Source organism: Molothrus aeneus, unplaced genomic scaffold, assembly GCF_037042795.1.
Source record: "Molothrus aeneus isolate 106 unplaced genomic scaffold, BPBGC_Maene_1.0 scaffold_43, whole genome shotgun sequence".
Lineage (NCBI taxonomy): Eukaryota > Metazoa > Chordata > Aves > Passeriformes > Icteridae > Molothrus > Molothrus aeneus.
Window position 1 is genome coordinate 1,270,527 of NW_027099100.1, and position 8,898 is coordinate 1,279,424.

General features: G+C 47.3%; 1 long non-coding RNA gene across 2 annotated transcripts; it reads left to right on the top strand.

The window, feature by feature from the left end:
- The first annotated feature begins 493 nt into the window (after positions 1–493).
- Positions 494–5,294, top strand: LOC136570937 (uncharacterized). Of its 2 annotated transcripts, XR_010785580.1 has the most exons (5): positions 494–674; positions 1,818–1,882; positions 2,503–2,566; positions 3,285–3,360; positions 4,135–5,294. It is a non-coding gene; the product is annotated as an uncharacterized lncRNA (long non-coding RNA). The 2 variants fall into 2 exon arrangements; XR_010785579.1 differs by lacking the exon at positions 494–674 and having other exon boundaries at positions 1,735–1,882.
- Positions 5,295–8,898: the final 3,604 nt, after the last annotated feature.

An 8,898-nucleotide genomic window follows, 5' to 3' on the forward strand; every position in this document is an offset into this window, starting at 1 on the left:
TGTGGGCACAGCGCGGTACTGCAGCCCGCCACCGACAGGCAGCCGCGAGGCCGCCATGTTAGGAGTGGCGTGTCCCGGATGTCGCGGACTCGCTTGACCTTCTCAAGGTGGTAGCCAAAAGGGCGGGAAAATCACAGCCCTGGTAAGTCTGCCGCCCTGTGGCCAGAGAGCGGTACTGCAGCCCCTCGAGCCAGAGCCCTGCCCCTCGCCGCTGGGTGCCAGGGGCGGGGGAAGGACGCGGCTGCCGAGCGAGGCAAGGGCGAGGGGCGGGAGCGAGCGGCGGGCGGGGCGGGCTCGGTAAATGGCCGGGAGGGCTGAGGAACGTTCCGGAGTGCAAAGGGACATGATGGCCGAGAAGAATGGCTGGCACGGGGGCGGCCCGGCGGGGCCGGGTTCGGCGGGCGGCAGAGGCGCGGTCGCAGCGCTCCACGGGCCGGGGGCAGCGAACAGGGACGGGCGAGCGGCTGCGGAGGCAGCTCCGCGGCGTGCTCAGCCTTGCGAGCAGAGAGCGCTCGACATCGCTGGAATGACACGGCTGCTGAGTGCCTTAGTGCTCGTGGCTCTTTCTTCCACGCAAACAGATGGAGCGGCATCGCTGAGCAGTAAAACACAGCGATGGCCCGGAGAATGGCGAGCACAAGGAGCGCGCGGGCTGGATCCTTCTGATGGCACAGGTGCGATCCGCAAACTCAGCCCTTTGTGCCCCTACCCTCCCGACCCCCAGGGGAAATGCTCTCCAGCCTCGAGCTTCGAAAGACAAAACTTGTGATTTGACACTAGTGTTAAAAACGCCAATCACTTGTTTTCAAAATTTTAAAAATTTAATAGTAATAAAATGGTTATAAAAATTGTAATGCAATTACAGTAATAATAATTTGGACAATTTTAATTAGGGCAATATGAGACAATAAATACAAAGAGTTATGGACGTCCGAGTACCTTTTTCTGGGCAGCACGAGCCCGAAAAAGGACACCCGTTAACAAAGGATTAACCCTTAAAAACAACAGCCTGTTGCATATTCATACACTTCATACATGATGCATAAATTCCATTCAAACACAGGATTCTGTCTGGTAGTGGTCAACTTCTTCCTCTGAATCCTAACAGCGCCTTCGAGTCAGCAAGAAGTTCGTTTCTTCTGATAAGAGGGCCATAAATTTTTTTTCTCTGAAAGATTTAGGTGTCCTGTGGCTGCTATCTCGCTGTGGGTCCTTTCGTTTAAAAATAGTATCCTACTAAAAATAGTTTCTATTTTAACAATTTTTATAACCTAAAACTATATTTAACACAGTACTTAAGAGAATTAATACAGCATTACTTTCTAACACAACACATATAATATTCATTTTAATATTTGCGAAAAGCCAGTCATAAAATACATGCATTTTTCACACTAGGATCCAGAAAAGGTTTCCGTTTAGATTAGCAAATGCCTAAATTGTTCTTGGTTGCATCCTATGATCAGTTTTAGGCAGTGACTTTATACTGCTTGTCGGATTTTCTTGTGCAATGGTAAGAAAATAGGCAGGTCTGATACTGGTTTCGTTTTTTTTCTACTTCATGTTCCACGTGATGCTTTTATCCAAGCAATTGTTTTAAAGTTCTACTGTAGGCATTTGTGGTTCACTTTTTTTTTTTTTCTTTGCAGCACCCGTGACTTTTTTTTTCTCTAAATCAGCAGTAAATATAGCTACGTAAAATTACCTTGGCTTTCTTTCTTCATTTTTAACTGAAATGTTTTTATTGATAATCCTATTTGAATATGCAGAAAAAGAGGGTATGTCTTGTAATATATCCTAGCTTTTCTTGTTTACAGGTTACTCAGAAAATATGTCTCCCTTAGAGTCCCACAAAACCATTCTCAGTGCAATCTCCATTAAGGTATGGATTGACAAATAAGCCGCCATCAGTTTAGATATTTGCCTGTGTACCTTTTCCTGTAATTCAGAGCTTGCGTTCTGTGGTTTTTATGATAAACCTATCAAACTTGTGAAACTGTTTTGCAAGTCTTAAATCGTTGAAGGCAGCAAGAAGTGGTTTTAAAGCCTGTTCTTGAGCAGACAAAGGGAAAAAGTGTGAATTTGATGCTGAACTTGTCATTTTTCATTTGACTTGCCTTGAATTATTTAGGAAGAGAGAGAACTAGAAAAAAGAGAGAAATAGAATTGGTTCTTGAGCCCTCCTAAAATGCTCCCCGTGATTCTGTGTGGAGCCAAAGTGAAGGGTGATGGAACAGAGCCCTGTGCTTTAGAAGGAAATCAATTTCAACCTGATCTCCACCCTGAGTCTCACTAATTTCTGTTTTTAAAATACAAGCTAAGTTTAGGAAGTGTTGGAAGTTAGTATTTTGGGGAAGAAATGGCAGTTGCACAAACCATTCCATTTCCCAGAGGCTCTGGGAACGATTCATTTTGTAAGTGCTGTAACTGCAATCGGTTGGTGGTTCAGGGTTGAAATGTGCACTTGCCCTCCTCTAAAGCACTCGTTCATTTGCATTTCAGTGCCAGGAGTCTTGAGAAACTGGAGAAGAGCCCAAGAGACATTTTTCATCCTGAGATACAAAGGGTAGGAAGTGACTTTTTTTTGTTTGGTTCTTTTTCTTTATGATTTCCTGGAAATAGAAGTAATTAAGTATAGATACTACTGGTTTGTCTCTTCCAGTAGCAGATAATAATAATAATAATAATAATAATAATAATAATAATAATAATAATAATAATAATAATAATAATAATAATAATAATAATCTAATACTACTTAAACTGTCTTTATCCATTGAACTGGCCATTTCAAATCCAAACTTCTAAACACAAATAAAACCATCATCCTTGTAGAATCTTTAATAGGAGGGGGCTAAAGATGCTGTTTTTGTTGACAGGATTTATTGGTTCTGGAAGAGCAAGAGGTAAGGATAAGCCTAACTACTTCTAGCTCACAGACCCGTCCAGTGAATACAGCTTTGTATTTTGATGGGCTTATGATGACTTGGAAATCAATTGCTCGTTACAGTAAAAATAAGTAATGTTTTTTTGAACATGACAGCAAAAATAACTTTAAGCACCAACTTAACAATAATAGAGCAACAATTTAAGTTAATGATTTGATGCTATACTATCAAAGTTTAAAGGTAAATTGTTATGTATTGGGAGATGGTATAAAATGTATGTTCTAATGCGTAGGATGTATACAAAGATACGTACATACGTGAAAGTCCTTAGAGGAAACAAATTCTTACGTCTTCTGTTTGACTGTTTATCATGCAATATCTGGTTTTATTTCCCAGGGATTGGTGAATTTTAAATTTGGAGTCCTCTATGCTAAGGATGGTCAGCTTACAGATGATGAAATGTTCAGTAATGGTGAGTTTTCCACCTTCTCCTTAATTGTTTTGCTCACCTGAAGGGAAAAAAAAAAGGTAAAATTAAAAAAAAAAAAAGTATGTTTATTATTTGTTACCCTGTTATGTCCGTTTCCGCAGTATTTGCTGGAGCTCTGCTTACCCAAGCTTTGGGTAAAACAAGCTTTGGGTTCCTTCTGTCCCACTGGGAGTTGCCCAGTTTGGTTGCATCTGGTGAAATTCACCCTGAGCCCTTACAGAACCAGCTCAAACCACATGAGAGCCATTCGCAGCTCTCTCAGGACACCCGGAGGATGGGTGACATCTGGCAAGTGTACTTCTATCAAAACTCAGCCTGTGAAATTTCTGGGGAAAACCCTTCTGTATCCTGAAGGGTTCCTCAAACTCTGTTGAGGATCCAGTTAGCAGTTGCTTACCTGGATGGTTCCAGCTCCTCAAGTTAACACTTGTACTCTTGCCCTGTAGTTTATATCTATTGTAGTTTTGTTATTTTGCAAGATTTTACGTCTTTGGAAAATAACGTGCGTTTCACTCTTTGGAACCTCTCGGATCATTCTTTGGTGCAGCACCACCTAATGGGACACTTGGCTGCTGTGCTGAAGGGCTTGGTTACTAGAATTGTAAATCCCGGAGAGTTTGTAAGTCTTCTGTCCCCAGGGAGGTATCACGCTTTGTTCACCGTTGCTCTGTTTGTCAGGTGCTGCTTCTCGTCGGAAGTATTAACTTCAAACTGCCCTGTTCTTTTTTTAACTTTTTTTCCTGGTTCTCTCCGTAGGGCAGGGAAGGACTCTCGTATCCTGGTCGTCAGACTCAGCGCTGCCCGAGAAGATACAGAGACTGTAAAAATCATAAGAAGCAAATAGGACTGCAGAGGAAACAAACTGGAGAGAACAAAAGGTGATATTGTTCTCCTTACCCTGGATTAGAAACATCCACTGTGCTTTGATGCCGGTGGCTGCCAGGGGCTCGTTAGGTCTTTTTAGGCAGGTGTAGGTGTTCACTTGTAGGTTTTCTGTCTGGACAAGTCAATTCAGACTTTGCTAAGCTTATATTGGAAAATTACTCTCTAGTTCAGTCCAGCATGACATTTTTGAATGTTGTAAAAAAACCATGTTACTTGGAAATCGCTAATGATGAGAAGCTTTGGGGAAAAATAAGATTTTGGGGTCGGGAGATATGCGAAGAATTTAGTGGGGACGTTAGACTGGCGTAAAGCCCGCTTTAAGCTGGACTGGCACACTTGCAGATCCCCTATCAAACAGTAGTGCTTAGATTAGCCTGGTTGTTGTCCATTGTTTCTGTAGAAATAAATGTTTCCTGGTCTTCAGAAGTAAGCTGCTTTGAAAACCTGGAAGTTGCAGTACAGTGACAATCCACGTGCTTCGGATTAAAAGGAGATTTCAGAAGGGTGATAGGCTTTTGTCTTTTCCTATAAGTCCATGTAATCCTATGGAGGAGTTTTTAATTGCGTGTTGCCAAGTCATCCATCAGAGCCCTGTTGTACCGATCATCATGCAAATACAAAAGAAAAAAATCAGAGCCTGTCCCAGCCACTTAGAGCCCAGACCATTATTTCCTCAGGCTGCCCTCTGTGTGCCATTAATACTCACCACGGGAGTGAGCTGAGGATTGTTGCAGCTGTTGGGAGCAAACTACTTCTTGTCACACAGAAATAGAATTGGGATGACGCCTCAGCCAGCGCCTCTCTGCTCTCGTCTCCTGAATCTGCAGCAGAGGAGTTCCGGTCCATCCCGGTGTGCGTAACCCAGTTCCCGATGGTCTGAACGTGCTGAGCAGCGCTCAGCTGGTGTGGGGGGTTCAGGGAAGGCAGAGTGTGCATTATCATCTTCCTGAACCTACAGACAAATCCAAGTGAGAAGCCATAGGGTGGCAATCAGTCGCATACATGCTAAATAAAACTTGCAGATTTTTTAAGGATTGTTTCTGCTTGTTCTTTGTTGTGCTTCTGCGCTTAGAAAGCGTCCCTTGAAAATGAGTTCAGTTCATCACTTGAAACTTTGTTTGCAGACCCTCACTGAGCAGAATTTGTTGCAGACTGGGTGCACGCTGTGCTGACTTCCTGGGAGTGTGAGGAGCTGGTGCGTGCTACTTTGTGCTTTAGGACACTCTGAGGGATTTATTCCTTTTGGGATCCACGATGAGAATTCCCAAGAGAGGTAGTAATAAGGTATGAGATTGGAAAAAAGCCTGTGTCCTTGGAATGTTGTTGTTGTCAAAAGTTAATTTTTCCTTCTTTCTTAGCCAGTAGTCAGCTTTTTGCTTTATTTTTTGTGGTATCAGTATTTGATTGTTTAAAAAATTGCTTCAAAATAACTGCAGTGGCTGGCCACCAGGACCTTGTTCAGATTTGCCTATTTGCTTGTAGCTAAAACGTTTCCATATTGTTTCTCGTTCTATTGAAGAAACTGCTGCCCAGTCAACTAAGAACTGAACATCTATCTGTCTAGGACATGGGGAGAGGATTTAGGTCATGTCTTTGTTTCCAGAAAAAAGTTCCAGTGTAGTTTCTAACTAGAGGAAAAGGGGGGGTGAAGACTCGGGGCTCTGATGCCGTTGGGGGCACCCCGAGGTGCCCAGGAGAGGGAGCCCCACTGCGGTGCAGGAGCAGGTATGTTATCACGTACTAGAGAACAAATTATAAACAGAAATATGAAAATTATAAATATAAAAATATTTTTTAAATCGTTAAATAAAGCGGGTTTTTTTACTTGTCAGTAGGCAGGCTTTTGATGATAAAAATTATAAATACAAAGAATATGAAGGTAGAAATCTAAGTCTAGAAATATATCATAAATACATACAGATAAAGTTTAAAACTAGAAGAAAAAATCAGTTGCAGCAGTAGATACGATACATAATATAAATAATAATTTAAATACATGTCTAGAATTTTATAGATATTATAGATAATTATTAATAGATTGCATCAAAAGAAATTATAAATATAAATGTGAATATAATTATACAAAGTATAAAAATATTTCGCTATCTTTTAAAAGAAGGTGTTTTCTTGTATTTATTTGGTTAGAGATGGGGTTTCTATTTGGATTAATAGAAGTATTCTAGAAATATAAATCTAACTATAGAAAGATACAATCGATAGAGAAAGATATTTCTAAAAACACAACCGAACACCGCCGCCTTCGGGGGAATCGCACGAGCTCGGCCGAAGCAAGGCGAGAGCGGCCGAACCTGACGACCTCGAGCGAACCGAGGCGAGGTTTCCGAGGCTGCCTGAAGCGAAGCGAGCCGAGCTCAGGCGAAGCGCGCCTGCTGCTCTCGTGCGCGCTAATTAGCGCCAGTGCGGTCCCAGGCTAATGAGCTCCTGCCCGAGCCCGCGCTCCCGGTCGTGTCCGCGCCATGGCCGGGCCGCCCGCGGGACGCGGCAGCGGGAGAGCCCCGAGCCGGGCGAGCTGAACGTGAGGCGGCGGCGCTTGCCCGCCCGCCGTCAGGGAGCCGAGCCGAGCCGAGCCGAGGCGAGCGGAGCCGAGGCGCGCCGAAGGCACAGAGCGGCTGGGAGTTGGGCCGAAGCGAGCCGAGCTCGGCCGAAGAGGCGAATGCAGGCGCCAAGAGCCGAGTTGAGGCGACAATAGCCGAGTTTAGCCGACAATAGCCGACTCGAGCCGAGTGTCTCCGGAGCGAGCCGAGCTCCACCGAGCGCAGCATCCCGGGCAGGGCGAGGCGCCGGGCCGGGCTCGGGGTGCAGCCGGGGCTCTGGGAGGCTTCCCCGCCTGTCCCTCTCTCTAGCCCTCCTTCCTTCTCCCCGTATTCGCCTTCTCTCGCTCCCTTTCCCCCATTCCCACTCCCCCCACAAACCCGGCTCCTTCCTGTCCTGTCCCTAGCCCGCTACTCCCTTCTGTTCCCCTTCTCTCCCTCCTCTGCCCAGCCTCCCTGTACCCCCGTCCCGGGCTTTCCCTTCCCGTCCCGCTTTCCTGCGCAGCCCGAGCTCCCTCGCCGCCCTTTCTCATGCCCTGCTCTCGCTCCTCTCTTCCCGTGCCTCCTTTCCTTCTTTGCCCCGCAGCCGCGGGGCTCGGGCTGCCGGAGAATAAAGCCCCGAGGGCCGGAGCCCGGCGGCCCTGGGCCCTTGCAGGAGTCCCCGCGCGGGGCCGGAGGCTCTCGGCGGATCCCCCCGTGCCGCTCAAGCAGCCCGGCCGACAGCGCCGGAGCTGCGGCTTTGCCGGCATCGCGCTGAGAGCGGCCCCCGCTCTGTGCCGGGCCATCCCCCCCGTCTGTGCCGCTCCCTCTCTCGCTGCCCCTGGCCCGTGACAGCGAGGCTGGGCAGGAACCTCAACCCTTCTGGGGGCTGCCCCCCTTTTCTTGTTGCAGCAGAATCCCTTGCTGGGGCCACGCACGTGTGGGAAGGGCTTGGGGGAAGCGCTGCGCTGCTGTCCAGGGCAGTCGGACTCGTTCTGTGTCTTCTTTGGGGGTCAGGAAAAGGGGGGGTGAAGACTCGGGGCTTTGATGCCGTTGGGGGCACCCCAAGGTGCCCTGGAGAGGGAGCCCCACTGCGGTGCAGGAACCGCTGGGTGGCGGTCGAGGGGGGGCGAGTCAAGCTGGGTGCCGTCCCCCAGAGGGACCCAAAGCTGCCACCAAATGCACAGGGAGGGGTGAGTGGGTGGAGGATGCTAAAACCTGGCAAGGTATTAGGTTTTCTATGTATTGCTAAAGAATAGGAATTTGTCTCTAAATTCAACTGGGGAGAAACCCTCTCTATGCACTCATTTGTTTACAGGAAATTAGGAAGCTATGACTGGAGATGGGTAGTAGTTCTGAAGATACTGCCGTGAGGTTTTGATCTAGGAACGGACCGAGCTGTGCCCTGGAACCTTCAGAACAGCTGCAGGGGCTGAAGGTGATAGAAAGGGCTCTCTGGCACCTTTTGCCTCCGTTCTCTGCCAGCGCCCAAATCGTGTCGCAGTCCCGGAAGAGGCGCTTGTCATCCAGAGAGCCAAAAGGAAGACGTGTAAAATCCCAGCTCTGCCTTGGGTTTCGTGTGGGTTTTTTACTTTGTATTGATGTCATTCCAGAGAGCAAGGAAAGAAGAAATGTGACCGGTTCCCACTATTGCTGTGTGAAGGCTTTTTTGAATGGCTGCTGTATTTATATTGTCTTTTTCCACTCCAAGCTTGACTTTTGCCCTCGTTTTTCGAGCTCTGCTGCATTGGGTGTCCCAAGGAGGGCGGGGTTCCTCAGCAGGGCTCTTAGGAGGTGATGCTGATTCTGCTTTTTCTGAAGGCGTCTCAAAGCGTGCTACCAGAATGACAGTTTTGTGCACTGGAAAGCTTTCCCTCAGTGCCATCAGCGCACGTCCGTGTCTGAATTGTGGAAGCAGACGGACTAAGAACAGCCAGCACCCGGAGCAGATGTCTGTTGGCTCTGTGTCTGTGAGAAGCGGGCTGTGTGCTGGACGGGGAGAGGTGCCGTTGGAGAGTGGCATCAGCGCCAGGTGTGAGCTGTGAGGATGATGGGGGGCTCGGAGCAGCCCCAGGTGTGAGCTGTGAGGATGATGAGGGGCCGG